At 41.4% G+C, this 22,044-nt stretch overlaps 1 protein-coding gene across 1 annotated transcript in view; it reads left to right on the plus strand.

Annotated features, from left to right (window-relative positions):
- Positions 1-22,044, plus strand: part of NALF1 (NALCN channel auxiliary factor 1) — an 802,045-nt gene that overhangs the window by 314,402 nt on the left and 465,599 nt on the right. The gene's annotated exons all lie outside the window — the stretch shown is intronic.

A 22,044-nucleotide genomic window follows, 5' to 3' on the forward strand; every position in this document is an offset into this window, starting at 1 on the left:
AAACATCCCTACCCCAAAGTCCTAAGCGCCGCCAAACAGCTGTTTGATGGCGCTTAGGACTTTCTGGGAGGGAGGAGGAGGAGTGGAGAAGCAGCGCTTCCCCGCTCCTGCCCCTCCCTCCCAGAAAGTCCTAAGCACTGCTAAACAGCTCTTTGGCAGTGCTTAGGACTTTCTGTGAGGGAGGGCGAGGAGCAGAGATACAGCGCTTCCTGGCTCCTGCCCCTCCCTCACGGAAAGGCCTAAGCACCGCCAAACAGCTGTTTGGCAATAGGGGAAGCACTGGGAGGGAGAGGGAGGAGGTGGAGAAGGGGAACTTGTGCAAAAAACCTCTATGGAAGGAGATTCCACCACCTGCCTAGGTAACCCATTCCCATGCTTCACCACCCTCCTAGTGAAAAAGTTTTTTCCTAATATCCAACCTAAACCTCCCCAGTGCAACTTGAGACCATTACTCCTTGTTCTGTCATCTGGTACCACTGAGAACAGTCTAGATCCATCCTCTTTGGAACCCCCTTTCAGGTAGTTGAAAGCAGCTATCAAATCCCCCCCTCATTCTTCTCTTCTACAGACTAAACAATCCCAGTTCTCTCAACCTCTCCTCATAAGTCATGTGCTCCAGCCCCCTAATCATTTTTATTGCCCTCCGCTGGACTCTTTCCAATTTTTTCACATCTTTCTCATAGACTTATAGACTTTAAGATCAGAGGGACTATTATGATCTTCTAGTCAGACCTCCTGCACAACGCAGGCCACAGAATCTCACCAACCCACTCCTGGAACAAACCCCTGACCTATGTCTGAGCTATTGAAGTCCTCAATTTCTGGTTTAAAGACTTCAAGGTGCAGAGAATCCTCCAGCAAGTGACCCATGCCCCATGCTGCAGAGGAAGGCGAACCCCCGTGGGGCCTCTGCCAAACTGCCCTGGAGGAAAATTCCTTCCAGACCCCAAAAATGGCGATCAGCTAAACCCTGAGCATGTGGGCAAGACTTACCAGCCAGACACCCAGTAAAGAATTCTCTGTAGTAACTCAGATCCCACCCTATCTAGTGTCCCATCAGAGGCCATTGGGCATATTTACTGCTAATAGTCAAAGATCAATTAATTGTCAAAATTAGGCCATCCCATCACACCATCCCTTCCATAAACTTATCAAGATTAGTCTTGAAGCCAGATATGCCTATTGCTTCCACTGCTCCCCTTGGAAGGCTATTCCAGAACTCCTCTGATGGTTAGAAACCTTTGTCTAATTTCAAGTCTAAACTTCCTGATGGCCAGTTTATATCCATTTGTTCTTGTGTCCACATTGGTAGTGAACTTAAATGATTCCTCTCCCTCCCTGGTATTTATCCCTCTGATATATTTATAGAAAGCAATCATATCTCCCCTCAGCCTTCTTTTGGTTAAACGAAACAAGCCAAACTTTTTGAGTCTCCTTTCATAAGACAAGTTTTCCATTCCTTGAATCATCCTAGTAGCCCTTCTCTGTACCTGTTCCAGTTTGAATTCATCCTTCTTAAACATGGAACACCAGAACTGCACACAATATTCCAGATGAGGTCTCACCAGTGCCTTGTATAATGGTACTAACACCTCCTTATGTCTACTGGAAATATCTTGCCTGATGTATCCCGAGACCACATTAGCTTTTTTCACAGCCATATCACATTGGCGGCTCATAGTCATCCTGTGATCAACCAATATTCCAAGGTCCTTCGCCTCCTCTGTTACTTCCAAGTGATGCGTCCCCAGTTTATAACAATAGTTCTTGTTATTAATCCTTAAATGCATGACCTCACACTTTTCACTATTAAATTTCTTCCTATTACTATTACTCCAGTTTACAATGTCATCCCGATCTTCCTGTAAGATATCCTGGTCCCTCTCGGTATTGGCAATACCTCCCAGCTTCATGTCATCCGCAAACTTTATTAGCACATTTTCACTTTTTGTGCCAAGGTCAGTAATAAAAAAATAAATAAGATTGGTCCCAAAACTGATCCCTGAGGAGCTCCACTAGTAACTTCTTTCTTGTAGTGTGGGGCCCAAAACTGGACACAGCACTCCAGATGAGGCCTCACCAGTGCTGAATAGAGGGGAATGATCAAGTCCTTCGATCTGCTGGCAATGCCCCTTCTTATACAGCCCAAAATGCCGTTAGCCTTCTTGGCAACAAGGGCACACTGTCGATTCATATCCAGCTTCTCGTCCACTGTAACCCCTAGGTCCTTTTCTGCAGAACTGCTGCCTAGACATTTCGTCCCTAGTCTGTAGCAGTGCATGGGATTCTTCTGTCCTAAGTGCAGGACTCTGAACTTGTCCTTGTTGAGCCTCATCAGATTTCTTTTGGCCCAATCCTCTAATTTGTCTGGGTCCCTCTGTATCCTATCCAGGGCCGGCTCCAGAGCCCAGCGGGGCAAGCACCCGCCTGGGGCGGCCCTTTCCCGGGGGGGCGGCAGGCTGGGCCGGCGGACCTGCCGCAGTCATGCCTGCGGGAGGTCCACCGGAGCCCCGGGAGCAGCGGACCTGCCACAGGCATGACTGCGGAGGGGACGCTCGGCCGGCGACTCCAGTGGACCTCCCGCAGGCATGACTGTGGACGGTTCACTGGTCCCGCGGCTCGGCTGGACCTCCTGCAGGCATGCCTGCGGCAGCTCAACCAGAGCCGCCGGACCAGCGAACCGCCCGCAGCTGCGGGAGGTTCAGCCGAGCCGCGCGACCAGCGGACCCTCCGCAGTCATGCCCGCGGGAGGTCCGCTGCTCCCGCGGCTCGGGGGCGCCTCCCGGGCATGACTGCTTGGGGCGGCCAAATTTGTAGAGCCGCCCCTGATCCTATCCCTACCTTCCAGCATATCTACCACTCCTCTCAGTTTAGTGTCATCTGCAAACTTGCTGAGAGTGCAGTCCACGCCATCCTCCAGATCATTAATGAAGATATTGAACAAAACTGGCCCCAGGACCGACCCTTGGGGCACTCGGCTTGATACCGGCTGGCAACTAGACATGGAGCCATTGATCACTACCTGTTGAGCCCGATGATCTAGCCAGCTTTCTATCTATCCTATAGTCCATTCATCCAGCCCATACTTCTTTAACTTGCTGGCAAGCGTACTGTGGGAGACTGTATCAAAAGCTTTGCTAAAGTCAAGGAATAACACGTCCACGGCTTTCCCCTCATCAGCACATCTGTCTCATGCTTTTCTCTTTTTCTAGTCTGCCAAGAAATTGGTCTGAATTTTGAAGAACTCTTTCCATAGCATTGAATGTTACATAGTTTTTTTTTCCATTTTCATAGCCATATCTAGTCTAGTCTTGAGTCTTTCTGATACTCTTCCTAATACACTCTCGTTAGCATCTATGAAATAACTTTTAGTTTTGCTAAAGGCTGATAAGTGTTACCTCAAAGGATGGCATATATATATAAAATGTCTAGGTTTTTATTCAAAAGAGAAGTACGAGCTATTTTCTAAAGGTAATAATTGGAGATATACCAATCTCTTAGAACTGGAAGGGACCTTGAAAGGTCATTGAGTCCAGCCCCTTGCCTTCACTAGCAGGACCAATTTTTTTGCCCCAGATCCCTAAGTGGCCTCCTCAAGGATTGAACTCACAACCCTGGATTTAACAGGCCAATGCTCAAACCACTGAGCTATCCCTCCCCTATAAATCAGCATGGCTCCATTTATGTAACCTAGGAATCTACCTTAAAAATATTTTATTTAAAAGAGAGGCAGGGGGAGACAAAATACAAAGGAAGTGGGACAAACAGTCATTTGTACCACTAACATTCATTCTCATTCTCTCTCTCTCTCAAACTGTGTTGTTGTCGTCTGTCAAAATCATTTATTTATTTTATTTTATTTATTTGTGATTTAATCTGTTTTTTTAAGTAGTCTCCTGATATTTGAAAAAAAATCATTTTATTCAATCCCTTCATAATAATCGCTTATAATATTCTATTAAATTTTCTGTAAGAAAATTTCTTCATTTTCTGAAACTTTGTAATAAATTTGGTTGTCCTATGCTGAAACTTCTCCAAGAAATAATAATCTCCTGTGAAAATGTGGTTCTGTCATTCATAGAATTACTTTGTATCCAGGACTCAATATTTGGAAAAAGGGCTAAATCATCCATGCAGTTTCTCTATTGATTTCAGTGGAAATACATCAGGAATGAATTTGGCTGTATACACTCTGAACACAATTAAAAAAAAAAAGTTACAGGCTTATCCATTTTTTATTGTGATCACATTACAGTAGTCTGTTTAAGGCACCCTTATAGATAAGGTCTAGCTAGTGTTGTTTATATTAATGGTATCTCATTCTGATTAGTATTTTATCCTTCTGTTGGGGATATTCAGTTTCCTTTCTGCTTTTTACTGTTTACAGACATCACCCAAATCAATGTTATATTTTAAACATTTTTTTTTCTGGACTAACCTTTGCATTCCTTATCTGTCTGAAGGTCGCATGACCATTCTGTTTGAATGTGAATTTTCTTGTTGTTGTTGTTGTTGTCAGACATCAGCACATTCTAACATATTGGCCAATGTTGTTAAAGGTTGACTAGTGAATTTGGGTGCCTCAGTTTTTGAGACCAATTTGAGACACCTTATTAGGGCCTCATTTTCATAAAGTGATGAGCTTCTACTCCTTGAAAATCAAGGCCCATTAATGCATCTCATGTAGGGCATTCTTGGAAATCCTGGCCAATATATTTAATATTCACTTCCAAATCATTTACCTAATCTGTAAATAAGGACAGTCCTCAAACTATCCATTTGGGTAATTTACTTCTACTAATACCTTTCCAGCTAGAGAAATTACTACACTTGTATGTTACTTATTTGAAAACACTTTAAACCACAAAAAAATTACTTGGTCTTCTTTACTTATAATCTATACTATTAGTCTCTTTTTTAATCTTCGCTGTAGAACCTTGTGAAAAATCTAAGGTTATAGAGAGAGATCCATAAAATACACAGGCACTTAAGTCCCTATTTTAGTTGCCTAGATCCCGGTTTTGGCTCCTCTGCTGTTCACAAAACTCCACCCAAATCTATAGGTGCCTAAAGTCACTCGGCATCTAAGTTTTTCAGAGTAAAAGTTCCCTAGGTGACTATATTTCTGCCTCTGGGCATGTGCACTGCTGCCTGCCTGTAAGCATCCATCTAAGCCACTGGTATTCATGGTCCAATGACAGTTCCACTGCGGATAAATACTTAAATAGTAATTGGGCCAGAGAGAGTGGGCACCTGGGAGCTTGGAGCCCCAAGATCCAGTCCTTCTTCTCCAGCTACTCTTTCATTACTTACGCACAGTACACAGCTTCTACAGATGAGACTGAGGTAGAACCACGTCAGAAGATCCCATAGCTCGGGGGTTCGGACACTCACATGAGAAGTAGGAGATCCCTTTCTCAATCCTTTCTCCCCACATCCCACTGGGCTAAAAGTTTTACAAGTTGGGCAACACCGCCTCATTCAGCCATTTTGTGTTGAGCAAGGCAGGTTTCTAGCTCAGTCTCCTCAAGCAATGACCTTAGATGCCTAAGCCATCTGACTCAAGGCAATGGGTGCTCATTCATGGATTTTTAAGGAGAGCTAGGTGACTCCCTTTAGTCTGGACTTAGGCACCTATCTCTAAGAGAGGGGCAGGGTTTAGCAAACACCCTTGTCATTGGCATCTCCCATTGGCTAGAGTGCTGGCTTTTGTGGATCAAATTTTTAGGAGCCTGTCTCTCCCCCTATATTGGCTAGGGAGCCTAGGTGCTTAACTTGCTTTTGTGGGTCATGGTGTTTTTCCTGGGTTTTATAGGAGCCTAAAAGTTACGTGCCATGATGCTTGGCGTTGCAATGCCCAAGACCCTTCATGGATCCCACTCATAATGTCCACAGAATATATTATCCATGGGAATATTCATTTGAATGAATACCAGCAGATTAGTTGCTTAAGCCCTCATTTCTGTAAATCCATGTTGACAGTCTCTGATCAGATTTATGCTTTTTATTTGAGCTGTTCATCAGATCTGAAGAATTTTCTATTTGGATACTGGAATTTAACTTTCAACCAAAAACTTGTTAAATGTATACAACTCTCATAGAAATTGCTAGTGCCACCTATTGGTTAGAATAGAGAAGTGGAACAAGTACTAATTTGCATAAAAACAAAGACAGTTATGAAAGAGAAATAACTAGTCATTTTGCTCTCTACGTTAATTATGTCAAATTAAAATTCTTATTGTATAATTCTGTTAGACTTTTTTAGCTAAATGTGCCTACTTTGAAATCAGTCATCTTAATGTAAAACACTAAAGAAACGGTGTAGGTGTAACATCATTACAAAGTTATTAATATTTTCTACATTTTAAAAAAATGTATCCAAACATCCAATTTCCCTTGTTAATTATTGAAGCACATTGAACAAACATCCTATGAGCTGGGATGATTCCAAGTTCTTTCTGAACATTTCCTGTTAATTCAGAGCCCCTTATTAAACAGTATGTATGAACTTTAAATAACTTTCCCCTACTAGGAGCTCTCTGCTCTCATTTTAATATCATCCCTATCTTAATCTAGTTTCACTCTTATATCTGTGAAGATGGAAACACAATAACTATTTAACATTTCTGCCATTTCTTTAACTGTTTAACAATTGTTCTCTGTCTAGCTTTCCATTTGGTGGTGGACTAATGTTCTGTATTTACCTTGTTCTATGTATTAGAAGTGCATCTTACAGTAAGACATTCTCCACAGTGTGAGGTTACCATATTTTTTAACTTTTCTTTTGAATCATTTTGCTTATCCTGAACCTACTCTTTATACCAGATGTTATTTAGTAATTTTAAAATGTGTCCCAATCCTCTTCAGCTAGTTTTTCATGTCTTACGGAATTTCAGTAATTTTCCCCTCAAAATTAGGTTTCCGAAAGACTAAGCAATTTTGCTTCCCCCATTTATATGGGACATGACAATAATGCAGGACAAATTTAGGGTGTTTGGGGGTTTTTTTTGCCAGTGTAAGGGCCACACCCTCAGGATTCGCTGTTTGGTACCCAGAGCAACGCTGTGTATGTTTGTTGTGGGATAGCTGGCTGTGGCAGACAGGAGGTACTATGTAATAATCTAAAAAAAAACAACAAAAAAAAACCCCACTGTTTCAGTTATTAACATTGTATGTAGTCTAATTTTATATATGAGGTAGTGGAATTAATTATATGCCTTTATTGCTTTAAATCAGTGGGGACTGTGGAAATAATCAGGAAAGCAACATAATGGCCCTAGATAAGCAACCCACAAACAAACACTGATGGGGCAATTACAGGACAATGGCCTTCTTCCGAGCTCCAGCCCAAAGTGGCACAGCTGTTTTGGCAAGGTTGCGAACTAACCAATCAAAAGGCCACAAATAGTTAAACAATGACTTTGTTTCTGAAATGCTGGGTGATCAAAAATGGGTGATCAACTGCTTTTAAAGAACATTTTCCCTGAAGCAGGGGGAGTGAACTGGTTTGTGAGTTATGTGGAAAGATCATGCCACCTGGACCCTAGGGTCTCAGGGGGCCTATAGGAAGCATAGACCTCTCAGGATCCTCATGTGGAAGATGAATAAATACCTGATAAGCTAGACATATGTATAGCCTCTTTATTGTTTTAAGATCTGTTTTCTCTGAAATGCTTTTGTTCTAAATAAATAAAACATTGCTTTAAGAAGACTATCATAGCTCCTGGAGGGAAATGAACTGCAGGTACAGAATCCATCCCGGGCCTGCTGAGGTAAGCATGGCAGACTTCAGTCCAGGGCCAGTCTGAGAGTGGGAGAAACTGTATGATTCCATAGTGTGAGAGAGAGAGATAGGTGACAGCTTGAGGCATGAGAAGTGAGGGGGTGGGGGGATCTAAATGAGACTAGGAGGAGTCCAAGGTCCAATTAGCCAGTATCTGTAACACTGGCTTTCATTCCAGTGCAAAGGAGCAACTTAGAGCACTCTCAGGGCTGCTGCAAAGTGCAACAGATCCTAATGGGCTGTTCTGAGAGCCAGGGATAGCTGAAACTGCTCTGGCCACACCTCCTTTTCCTTAGACACAACTTCCCCCCCCCATCAATCGCTGTCAGGTAATAGTGTAGAAATGGCTCTGTGCTAATGGATGACTCCCCTACACAACAGCTTTCCTCAAATGTCCTCTTAAAATAGCTGCCAAAGTGGTACAAAGTAGACTTAAAGGACCTGAGGCTGTAGCCCTAAGTATTTCGTATTTCATATTTACTACAGGAATTGTCTCCTCGTTTATCATATTGTGGGGGATTATTTTGATTCAATTGTTTATTTGTAAGAAGTTTCTATTGGATTATATCATTTGGCGGCCCCTGCTATTACAGCCTATACATTTGGATTAGCCTGATTAATTCTGTGTTAATGAGAGGAATTTATGCAGAATTGTAGTTAACAACTGAGGTCCTGGCGATGATGATAAATGTTTAATTACAGTATCTCTCTTGATATACCAACAGTTCAAAGTCAGTTTTTATTTCATACATATGTGATACTTCATTTAGGTGGATTGTTTACATGTTATATTCTGAACCAAATTAAAGACTGACACTAGAGGTCAGAGGTCGGCAACCTCTGGCATACGGCTTGCCAGGATAAGCACCCTGGCGGGCCAGGCCAGTTTGTTTACCTGCCGCGTCCACAGATTTGGCCAATCGCGGCTCCCACTGGCCACAGTTCGCCGCTCCAGGCCAATGCGGGTTGCAGGAAGTGGCACAGGCTGAGGGATGTGAGGCCGCGGCTTCCCGCCTCCCCTATTGGCCTGGGATGGTGAACTGCAGCCAGTGGGAGCCGCGATCGGCCAGACCTGCGGACGCGGCAGGTAAACAAACTGATCCGTCCCGCCAGGGTGCTTACCCTGGCGAGCTGCGTACTAGAGGATGCCGACCCCTGTACTAGTGCTTCACTGACATTCTGAGGACCTAAGGGCACAATCCAAGTATTATATCCTTCTGAGTTTTTCTGTACTTTTATCCATTCTGATCATTTTCATTCCAGCTGGAACATTCCAGCCTTCTCAGTTCCCAAACACATGAGAGTGAAGGAGAAAGTGTATGTAAATATTGACTCCCTTCTCCATGCCCCATTGATGACTAGAATTTTTCATTTATTCAGCCATATTTATTATGGTGCTACACCAGACACATTATGGCCCAGTTGATAGGGCACAGTCTCGTGAAATCTGGGTTTTTCTGCCACTGACTTATTACAAGACATTGGGCAGGTCTCCTGGTGCCTATATTCCCCCTCCCACTCTTTTTCTTACCTATTTAGATTGTAAGCTCTTCAGGTCAGGAGATGGGTATATCTAAGCAGGAGTGGCCAACCTGTGGCTCCGAAGCCATTAATATGTTCATTAATATGCCATTAACGGCTCCTTCAGCCGTTAATATGCGGCTCCTTGCATAGGTGCCAGCTCCGGGGCTGGAGCTACAGGTGCCAACTTTCCAGTGTGCTACAGAGTTCTCACTGCTCAACCCCTGGCTCTGCCCCAGGCCCAAGCCCCCACTCCACCCCTTCCCCCAAGGCCCCCGCCCCTTCCCCTGAATCTGCTGCATCCCTGCTCTCCCCCCCCCCCCCGAGCCTCCTGCACACCACAAAACAACTGATTGCAGCGGGCGGGAGGTACAGGGATGGAGGGTTAGGTGCTGATCAGTGGTGCCGCTGGCAGCTGAGAGACACTGGGGGGGGGATCTGATGGGGGGCTGCTGATGTGTTGCTGTGGCTCTTTGGCAATGTACATTGGTAAATTCTGGCTCCTTCTCAGGCTCAGGTTGGCCACCCCGATCTAGTGCCTAGCACAATGTGCACTACTCTGCTATAAGTAATAATGATACAGTATTTTTATGACCAGAATATAGGATCTCTGCAGGAGACATAACATAGAATACTGAGCAGAGCTGGGAACCAGAATTGCTGAGTGAAATGTTGTGTAGCCTTGATCTAGTATAAAGAAAGAGATTTTCACTTGAGTTATTTCATAAACTGGAATCATCAAGAGGAGGAAAGAATTCAATTTCATTGTCAGCGCCCAGGCTATTTGCAGGCCTGGCAGTTGAAGAAAAATCATATTACTTGTAAACAGAGCACATTTGATACAAGAACTATTCAGAGAAGACAAACAGAGAACCCCTTCATGTCATTTTTACAGTGCAAATGTTCAGAGTTCAACAGCGCTTAAACCTCCTTGTTTCAGCTTCCCTGGGTGTTAAATGGGGCTCAGAATAATTACATCCCTACCTCACAGGGATGTTGTGAGAATTAATTAGTTAACATTTGTACAAGCTTCCAAGATGCAGAGCGCTATACAAGTGCTAATTAGTTTGATTATTATTAGCTGAATGTCACTTGCACTGTTAGGAAACCCATCCTTCTAAAATCCAGTGTGTTAGTTGAGTTTTATGTTGTATCTCAGCTGATGTATTAGAAATGCCTCTCATGCAAGAAAGAGTGAAAGAAATAAAGGTGTATATTATGTAGCTCACGAGAGCTACTGCCCAAGAGTGCCATTTACATCTTGTAAACATTAACAAAATACTGCAGTAGTGTGTTTTAATTCTCAGAGCAGCCATGCAAACCATTTTATCACATACACGTTCTGGACTCTGGATCTTTAATTACAAGGAAAACGTAAAAATAGAAACAAATATGGCCTTTGGGTGGAAGGTAGCGTCAGACCAAATAAGGAGGTGCCATATAATCAGACTCTCAAATATGGATTTAATTAAGCAATAAGCCATAATTGGCAGCGAACCTCTCTATTACTGTCAAGTATCAGAGGGGTAGCCGTGTTAGTCTGGTTCTGTAGAAGCAGCAAAGAATCCTGTGGCACCTTATAGACTAACAGACGTTTTGCAGCATGAGCTTTCGTGGGTGAATACCCACTTCTTCGGATGCAAGTGGAAATTTCCACTACTTGCATCCGAAGAAGTGGGTATTCACCCAAGAAAGCTCATGCTGCAAAACATCTGTTAGTCTATAAGGTGCCACAGGATTCTTTGCTGCTTCTTTCTATTACTGTGCCTCAAGTGGCATGTGTTTATAAGGCTTGTGGCTAAAGGCAGAATTACTCTACCTACCCAGGAAATACAGTAGTCCCCTAGAAGTGCACATCCCAGAATTGTTTTTCAGTGTTCTAGGAAATGAAATGTATTTAATACTACTAATAATAAAAACAGTCAGATCAATCCTTACTATCTATAAGTATTTGAAAGGTATAAGCAGGGATGGAGAAGAGTTATCAATGTTACAAGAGGAGTATGACTAGGAGTAATGGGCAAAATTAAGAAAGGAACATTTATGCTTCATAAAATAACAGTTACACTGCAGAATAGCCTCATAAAAGGAAGTTGAGGAACTTGAGAACCTGATCCTGCTTCTATTGAATTTGACAGGAGTTTTCTATTGAATTTAGTGGCAGCTGGATTGAGCTTTAGGACATATAAACAAGACTGGACAAATGTTCTGAAAAATATCCTACTGGGAATATCCCTACATTGGAAGAGAATGGTCATGATGATTTAACAGCTCCTTTCCCTCTCTAATTTCTAGGCTTCTATATATATATATATCCTGATTCAGCACTTAGTCATCTGAGTAGTCTCTTTCCCTTCAGTGGGAGTATTCACACACTTAGGATGTGCTTAGACACCTTACTGATTCATGCCTTACTGACTTTGATGGATGTGGGAATTTCTCTGATAGCTAGCTATAAAAGTTCCTCTGCGTCCAACCATCTAAACTCATGATATCATGTTTAGACAGCTACTGTATGATAAAAGGTAATTTAAGGATTTTTACTGAGGATTTTTTACCATGTGGTCAATAAGAATCTGTTACTGTACAAACTGAACACCCTGCTCATTCCCTGAAAATTGCTGCTCTGAATTTCCTAAATTGTCCCAGCAGTCCTGGTGTCACTGATGACCATTATCCATCTACAGTTCCTTAGCTGCCATTTCAAGGAGGGAAAAACAGGGGAAAAAGTGAAATCTGATTTTTGTGAGTCTTGTCTACCACTCATGCAAAGCTCAGGTGCTTCATAATCTACAATATGTTATAACAGAGCAAGTGTGGCTGGAAAATATCACCCAGCATCATCACAGTAAGGTAGGCTCTAGTTTCCTCTGAGGAAGATGGTGCAGGTAATATAGCATTTATAAAACAGGAGTTGAGGAGAAAAATGAGTCTGAAACACTTGTGAGGGAGCGAAACTGGAAGGTCAGAGGATGGGGGTGATGAGCCCCTTCAGACAGACATGGTCTTGGAGTGGGACCAGGAATGACAGAATATAAGCACCACCGTAGGACTCTGCTGTCTATCATTTTCAGGGGCGTCATTCATTTTAGTACCAAAGACACCAAAGGGGATAAATTTCATATCCTCTCACTTTTATTGTTGAAAATTATTTATGCCTCATATAAAGCTGAAGTTATAGAAAGAGGTGTTTACTCTAAAGCAATGAATTCTCCATGTTTAAATTTCTTGCATGAATACTTTTATTGGCGTCCATTTGGGTCTTTTTCACATACCGCATCCCACATTTAGGCCTGGACAGGTTGAAAGATTATGAGCAACACCTGTCTTCCCATTTCCTTCACCCCTTTGTCATGTACCATGTACCATTCTTCCTCATCATTCATTACTGAGCAGATTTAACCAATGTGTTGCTCTGCTGTGAAGCCGGAGTTGGGGGAGGTGGGGAGAAGAGGACAGTGTAGAACAGTCTTGTTAGATGGGAACAGATTGGAGAATTGATGTCAGGAGCCCAGAGGCCAGGCCTGCACACAGTGGAAACAGGCCTCCCATTTCTGTTCTGTCAGTACTACCAAGCCTGCTGTCCTCTTTTTTAATTCCCTCCTTGTGGCTCTGCTAAGAGAGAACCTATATTGTTTCTCTTTCCTCAAGTCAGGAGGGTGGGAGGCGGGGCGGGAGCTTCAAATACTATGAGAAAAGAGGAGGAATGAAATATGTTCTCCTTATCATAATTGCTATTGGGGCTATCCTGTCATGCCCCTTTATGACCCACTTGCTTGGTCTATGACTTCACAATAAATCTTTTTTCCTTTTACGAGGAAAAGACTATGATGAAGTAGTTTCTTTACAAATATAAATAAAAAGTGACCTCCAGACTGTGCTGTAAATCCATTTAAAATGGAACAAATCTATTTTGCAGGCTCAGTTTCTTGAAAAAATTTAGTACAGTTACACAAAAGTCCATGTGGGGATTATTTGCTGGGAAACTTGTGCAAATGCAGCTCTGTTATCCAAAGTGACAATATTTCATCTAATTGATCATTTTTTTCTGGGGGAGAGTCACAGTTTTTGGAATGGGCATTTTTCATTCTTCAATCCCAAACCAGGCTACTCACAATAAGAAATAGGCACTTGGCCAGATTTTCTATAGTGTCATATGTGACACTGCATGGCTTTTTTTTTTCATGCAGTAATCAAAAATGCATGTTATTTCCCTATGAGTTCAATCAGAGATACAGTTGTGGGGCACACAAAATGCCCCATGATATGCCTTATTTTTAAAAGTAATCTGCTTCATAATTTATCCCACCAGTTCAATAAGTCTAAAATGACTGCATTATTTATAGGGAGTCTATGTGGAAGAAGTAGGGAACACTGCACTCTGTGAGAAACACGGAGTAGGAGCATAGGAATTGGATCTGAGCAGTGGTCTATCTAATTCAGGATCTTACATCTGAAAATGGCCAGTAGAAATGCTTCCAAGGAAAAGAGTAAAAAACTCTTCTGTGGGCAATTGTGGAGTCACCTGAAATATCTTCTAAGATTAGTATACTCATAACTTCCCTGCCCTAATTTAATTACAAATTTCAGAGGCAAAGTATTCATGTACAGTTTCCAAATGGAATCCCAGTAAAATTCATTTGAAATTAATTTTTAGATTTGGCATTCTTTAACATTGCTACATTTTCCTCTTTCCCGATCACTTGACTTGGTTAATAGATGAAGATTCAAGAGGTATTGAAATGTGGCTTTGTGATACTCTTCCACTCCCACCCCCACCCTGCATCAGGATTCACCCACTCCACCATTCTTGGTCACACTCTTGCTTTTTTTTTCTCTCTTCCTCTGGTGCTCTCTTCATTGTTAGGGAAAGCAGACAATCTGCTCCTTTAAAGGCTGCTGTCAGTGAAGCTGCTGCTGTTGCTAGATCAGACCCAGCTGAAAGTATTAAATTCAACAGAGTTGTTCCTTTGCCCCCAGAAGTGGAGAGTGCCCCTGCTAACTTCCAAGAGTAGGAGCCTGGAGTCTGAAAGTGACAGTACATCCATGTGACATCCATGTGACAGTACAGCAGGGCTGTTAGCTGAACTGATCTTTGTCCATAACTATTATGGTTTAAATATGCCAACATTTATTTTTAAATAAAACCAACGTTTTATTGCACAGTTGTAAACTACAATTTTGCACTGGTGCATAAAATCCTTATGTGCTGACTGATTTTGTGTTAGTGCCTAGGATTCGTTACAACTGAGCTCTCATCCTTATTGATCTTTATTATTTCAAGCCATAGGTAGAAGAAAATAGTGTCAGCAGGAAGGATTTAAATTAAAACCAAAGATGGGTTAACACAGTGCTTTTCCCTTTTCTGGGAAATATATTAAGGTATTCAGAGAGGATGGTAGTTCACAGTCCTGAAACTGCAATTAGGGAATCTGATTCTGCTCTCAGTCATGCCAATGAAAATCAAGAGAAATCTCCATTAAGTTAATGGAGTTGTGCTAGTATAAAACTGGAGCAAGTGAAATAAAAATAAGACCCTGGTACTTTGCAGCAATATAACAGAACCAGCCCTTGTGCCACAGGGTCAAAGAATCCGGATGTAGTGGAGCTAGAATTGTAAATGAGAATCTCAGTGTTTATTAAAAAAATTAAAAAGTGAATTTCTAGACCTTTTCCTTTTGAAGGTGGCTTTGAAAATATAGATTGATGTGCACTGGTACAAAATTGTTTACAGAGTTGAAAAGAACAGGAAGCAGGGTCCCACTTTTGTAACAGGCTGAGGGTGGATCTAAAGAACACACACACACACACACACACACACACACACACACGTTAGCTAAGTTTGGGGTCTTTCCCACAAAAAGATCTTGCTAACCCACCATAAATTATTTAGAATGTTCTTCTGCATAGTGGGACAATAAGGATGGAGAAAAAATGATTGCATTAGCAGATAATGTGTGGTCAGTAGCTAAAACAATTTTTGTGCTGGCCTGCCCAAAATGTTAAGGCCTGTTCTGCCGATATTGCTGAACCCACATCAAGCCTATCCTTTCATAGTGCAAGGACAAATTATTTTTTTAGTTCCAAGGACTCCTGACTACATTTTACAGAGAACGGAGGAAGGTCTAGTGATGACGGCAGGGGATTATGAATAACCATTCTATTCTTGACGCTGCCACTGGCTCATTGTACAACCTCAGCAAGTTATTTAAGCTCTCCATGCCAAAACAAACAGTGTCAACAAATTATGCTCTGTATTACACATCAGGTGTGCATTGGTCTGAAAATGGGTGCAAATGGAAAAGTAGCAAAGAGTGTAATAAGAAAAGCCAAAGAGGAGTTTGAAGAACGGCTAGCCAAAAACTCCAAAGGTAATAACAAAATGTTTTTTAAGTACATCAGAAGCAGGAAGCCTGCTAAACAACCGGTGGGGCCCCTTGATGATCAAAATACAAAAGGAGCGCTTAAAGACGGTAAAGTCATTGCGGAGAAACTAAATGGATTCTTTGCTTCAGTCTTCACGGCTGAGGATGTTAGGGAGATTCCCAAACCTGAGCTGGCTTTTGTAGGTGACAAATCTGAGGAACTGTCACAGATTGAAGTGTCACTAGAGGAGGTTTTGGAATTAATTGATAAACTCAACATTAACAAGTCACCGGGACCAGATGGCATTCACCCAAGAGCTCTGAAAGAACTCAAATGTGAAGTTGCGGAACTATTAACTAAGGTTTGTAACCTGTCCTTTAAATCAGCTTCGGTACCCAATGACTGGAAGTTAGCTAATGTAACGCCAATATTTAAAAAGGGCTCTAGGGGTGATCCCGGCAATTACAGACCGGTAAGTCTAACATCGGTACCGGGCAAATTAGTTGAAACAATAGTTAAGAATAAAATTGTCAGACACATAGAAAAACATAAACTCTTGAGCAATAGTCAACATGGTTTCTGTAAAGGGAAATTGTGTCTTACTAATCTATTTCAGTTCTTTGAAGGGGTCAACAAACATGTGGACAAGGGGGATCCGGTGGACATAGTGTACTTGGATTTCCAGAAAGCCTTTGACAAGGTCCCTCACCAAAGGCTCTTACGTAAATTAAGCTGTCATGGGATAAAAGGGAAGGTCCTTTCATGGATTGAGAACTGGTTAAAGGACAGGGAACAAAGGGTAGGAATTAATGGTAAATTCTCAGAATGGAGAGGGGTAACTAGTGGTGTTCCCCAAGGGTCAGTCCTCGGACCAATCCTATTCAATTTATTCATAAATGATCTGGAGAAAGGGGTAAACAGTGAGGTGGCAAAGTTTGCAGATGATACTAAACTGCTCAAGATAGTTAAGACCAAAGCAGATTGTGAAGAACTTCAAAAAGATCTCACAAAACTAAGTGACTGGGCAACAAAATGGCAAATGAAATTTAATGTGGATAAATGTAAAGTAATGCACATTGGAAAAAATAACCCCAACTATACATACAACATGATGGGGGCTAATTTAGCTACAATGAGTCAGGAAAAAGATCTTGGCGTCATCGTGGATAGTTGTCTGAAGATGTCCACGCAGTGTGCAGAGGCGGTCAAAAAAGCAAACAGGATGTTAGGAATCATTAAAAAGGGGATAGAGAATAAGACTGAGAATATATTATTGCCCTTATATAAATCCATGGTATGCCCACATCTCGAATACTGTGTACAGATGTGGTCTCCTCACCTCAAAAAAGATATTCTAGCACAAGAAAAGGTTCAGAAAAGGGCAACTAAAATGATTAGGGGTTTAGAGAGGGTCCCATACGAGGAAAGATTAAAGAGGCTAGGACTCTTCAGCTTGGAAAAGAGAAGACTAAGGGGGGATATGAGAGAGGTATATAAAATCATGAGTGATGTTGAGAAAGTGGATAAGGAAAAGTTATTTACTTATTCCCATAATACAAGAACTAGGGGTCACCAAATGAAATTAATAGGCAGCAGGTTTAAAACAAATAAAAGGAAGTTCTTCTTCACGCAGCGCACAGTCAACTTGTGGAACTCCTTACCTGAGGAGGTTGTGAAGGCTAGGACTATAACAATGTTTAAAAGGGGATTGGATAAATTCATGGTGGCTAAGTCCATAAATGGCTATTAGCCAGAATGGGTAAGAATGGTGTCCCTAGCCTCTGTTCGTCAGAGGATGGAGATGGATGGCAGGAGAGAGCTCACTTGATCATTGCCTGTTAGATTCACTCCCTCTGGGGCACCTGGCATTGGCCACTGTCGGTAGACAGATACTGGGCTAGATGGACCTTTGGTCTGACCCGGTACGGCCTTTCTTATGTTCTTATGTTCTTATGGCATTTATTCTGTGTGCAAAATACTGTGTTTTGGGGTCAGTATTTAGTCCTGGCATAAACAGCTGCAGTGTGCATAGAAGTTGTAGATGCTTATGCAAAGCCAACAGACCCTGGTCATCATCAGCCAGGATCAAACCTGGGACCTTTGGAGCTTAATGCATGAGCCTCTACTGCCTGATTTAAAAGGCACACTTAGACAAGGCTGTAGCAGACTCATCATCAGTCTCTAGCTGATCTAGCTGCAACTAGAGGGGGACAAAGTGCCACACCAAGCAGGCATGGATTATATTTACAGCAGCCTAGAATATGGCCCTGGAATTTTGGAGGTGGCGCAATGCTTGTAAATGACAAGGAGGACAGCACCTTTCGGTTAGTTGCTTTTTCTACTACTACCTTTTTTGGCCGTCTCCCCATATAAGCAGTCATTCTGCACATCACAGGTTTTCCACTTAGGCCCATTTTCTGACCAGTTTACACAAAGCACCTAATTTATCACCACCTCGATGACAGTGAATTTGGCCCAAGACAGTTACATTCACTTACTCCAGGCTACATTTAGCTGAATTCAGAGCCCTTAGTTTACACATCTGTACAACGTGTATACGATCCATGATTGAAAAGGGCTATATAAATGCATTGTATTATATATTCTCTTCCATTTTTTTCTATAAGTCAGTCAGGAGAACTTTCCACTCTCCCACTCCAAAACGCCTATTGTGACTTACGTTTAACTTTGGCTGTACATATAAAGTAGAATTAAATAAACAGGGTGGGGGAAGGAGGAAGAAGATGGAATGAGAGAGGGAGAGAGATGGAATGAATAAGGTCAGTCAAAGTAAAATATAGGGTAAAAATGTTAAAGAGAAAACTTGCCTAAGTTCACATTGCAGTATTACTCCTGAGTCCTGACTGGGTGGGAATTTTGCTTGAATTAAGAAGTGAGTAATTCATTTTGGATTTGCTCAAGAATGAGTAAATTGAAGACTCATTTTCTAAGAGGTAAATGAAGTCAATTAGAATCCATGAAGCTAAAAGGGAAGAGATTTTCTAATCCCCATTTTAGTAAAAGTTGGCAATGGTAATTCTGTTTTATGGCTTTGTTTTATGAATGATCAAGGGTATTTTCTTGACTACAAATAATCATTAATTTTTTAAATCTCTGAGTTTGAATGATCTGGGGTGGAATGTAAAGGAGACATGTATTGTTTTTTTTTTCCTCTCCTTTATAAGATTGTCAAAGTGTTAGTCGAAATGACAGAAGAGCACAACTTCTGTCTGTAAACATTTTTTTGTCCACAGGTTGCTCCTTTCAAATCTTTCCCATTTACTGATTTGATTTGTTTGTTATAGAAATGATTTTCCAAATATTTATCTAGCCCTTTTTTTCACCAGAGGTCCTGTGTGTTCCTTTCATAGCTCATTCATAATTTGTACCCCTTGTCTCAGAGACCCATGTTGCAGCCACCATTTTCCCAGAAGCAGAAGTCTGCAGTTTCTTAGGAGCCAGCAGTAACACAACTTAGTTATTAGAGGAAAATGTTGTAAACAACAGCAACTTCCTTCCAACTTTGGTGGCCTGAGGAATGATAAACCAAGACTGTGGATCAAAACTGAGTCTCTGCAGTGCAGAGCACAGCCAGAAGGCCACCAAGACACCCTAAATTATGCCTTAAAATGCTATTGTATTTAAATATATATACATGCATAAATATAGAAACGCTTTGACCAGCTTGTTTCTTCTATTTGGTACCTTGGGTATTCCACAAAGATTGATAGGTATTTGAATATCCAGATTCGCAAGAATCTGCACAAATACTGTTCCAATATACTCTGTGGGGCAAGGTAGGACTATGGACTGTTTGTAGACGGGTGTTAGTTTTTACACAGAACTCCCTAGTGAAATCAGCATGGAGTACTTTTTAAAGTTAATGGTGTAATATTGCTCCCTGTTTCCATGCCATTCATGGAAAGAATTGCCACTAAGGTTTACATTACAAAAATAATTGTTTTTACACATTATTGTGAAACATGATTGTAGTCACCCCATTCTATCCAAGTTAAGGGTATGTTTTAATCCTGGTAAATACCTAGGCTAAAATATGATTCCTTTAATTTAATTATAATATGCTTTTTTTTCTGGCTGCATAGACAAGAAAAAGCAAAGTTTTCTCATGTTTTGGACACAATCATGGTTAGTGCAGATGTGGCCTGAGTCCTATACTTCCTAGGGTGCTTAGTATTGCTCAAACAATAATATCTGTGTAAGTACAACTTTTAAGAGTGGTAATTTAGGGAATAGTTATTTGAGGTAGAAGTAAGCCACTAGTTCAGAAAAAAAAAAGTAGAATGATATGAAAAGAATAATGTATGTTTGGTGGATACTTTAGAGCACCATTATGGGCCTAAGTCCAGTTTTCAGGGGGTTAATCGGGAGTTATTCCTTTGAAGTAAATGCATTTATATTGATGTGACACTATTGTAATAGAAGAATCTGGCCCAGTGTGTTTAGACTTGGAAGGCATCTCAAATTCCAAGTTACCATTCAGCCCATTTCTGTTCTCCACATTAACCGCTGTACATGGAGATATATTTTGCCTATATTGCATATACCTGACAATAGTTCAAATAGCTGATAATCTTATTTCTGTTCTCCAAAATTTTGCTCACTGCAGCTAAATACTTCATGCCTTGCTTCTGCAACTTTACAGTAAAATTCAGGTATCTAACATTTCCCAGTTTGGATCTGGAGTTCTGGTTTTGACCCATCACTGAAAACCCAGGCATTTGAAGCCCAGTCACAGCTTTGATCCAAATTTGGAAGAAAAAAGAAAGGTGTCTTCAATTTCTTTTTTAGTGAGGGAAAATAGTTCAAATCATTTTGGTTCCTGTCACTCTTCTGTTTGATCAGAACTCAGAGTTAATTAAGTTATTCCCAGTATATTGTGTCTTTAAAAAATCTCCCATCACTTTTGAAGTTCAGCGAAACAGTCCTCTTTCTGCAGCTGAGTAAATACTTCTCCCTCAGGAAGCTTGACTGTTGAATTGTTTTCCTCTAGACATACATCACACTAATGCAAATTAACATAGTGGCTTAGATATGCATCCTCTATCCTTTCCAGACAGCAATCAAAGCCTCTAAACTAACTCATCCAGTTTTACTGTACACCGGGGGGACCTGATTCTCCACTCTGTTAGACTGGTAATACACCTGTGTAATTCTATTGAAGTGAATGGAGCTACACCAGCATAAAACCGATGTATCAGGATGCAGAAACAAGCCCTACGGCTGGTCGAAGCAAATGTGACACCTGCTGCAAAGCCAGCTGCAATTTCCAAAATTCAGCATGCAGACTTCCTCTCTCCCATTCCATATGTCCTGTCTTATGTCCTGTCACCTGTGGGGTTCAGTCACTCCAGGTGAGAAGCTCAGTTACTGTGGTAATGGGTATAATATAGCTCAGAGATGAATAGGTAGTGTGTCTGCATGTGGTGTGTATGTAGAAGAGAGCTAGGGGGAGTAAGGGGATTTCCTATTAAACTGGAAGATCAGGGGAGCCTGTGATTTGTCCCAGACAGGACTATGATAGAGAAGGAACATAGTTATTTCCTCATACTTTGTTATTGTGCTCAAGTTATCACTAATGAGCTCTGGGACAGCTCATAGCTCCTCATGCTCACCCTCATGTGACACTGGGACATGAGCAGTGTACATCAGGCTATTATTGGTGTTCCCCAATGATGAAGGGGCCCTCTGCAGTTGAGGGTTTGGCAGAGTTTACTTTGGCCCTGCCTTTGTCACCCATTGTAGTTAATTTAAAAGTGCCCTGAAAGATTTAAGAGTGCCTAGGTGGAATGGTTACCACCCTGTTTTTCATCCAACAAAGGGGATCTGAAGAAAATTAAACACCACATTCTACTTTAGTGGAATAAATAATATAAATAATTTCCATAATATCACTAATATTTCCTTTGATATTGTTATAATAATTCATTATGCCTTCTATTTGATGCCTTTATGCTTGCAGAATGTTTGCTTCTTTTTTTTTTTTTTACTTTTGGGCAGATGTTAGTTTTGGTCACTGTTTGCTCCATGTTGTCTGTTATACAGACATTGAAAATATACACTTAACAACAACAATTTTCTTTTCTTGCATCTGGACCTCTCTCGTTCTTATCTTGCTGGTGGAACACCCCAGTAGTTAATAAATGAAAGAAATCTAAATCCAGTAGTCCAAATGAATACTAGTAAGGCCATCTTTGTATGATTGTTTAATCTGCACCAATCCTCCCCGCCTATATTACGCACAGGGATTTCAAGCTTGCCTTGCCAGGCTACGCAGGCTATTGTAAATCTGTGGCCCATAAGTTCAGGATGAAAAGGGACAAAGATGATCCTTGGTCTATATCTGGAATGTGGAA

Source organism: Mauremys mutica, chromosome 1, assembly GCF_020497125.1.
Source record: "Mauremys mutica isolate MM-2020 ecotype Southern chromosome 1, ASM2049712v1, whole genome shotgun sequence".
In the NCBI taxonomy this organism is placed as follows: Eukaryota; Metazoa; Chordata; order Testudines; family Geoemydidae; genus Mauremys; species Mauremys mutica.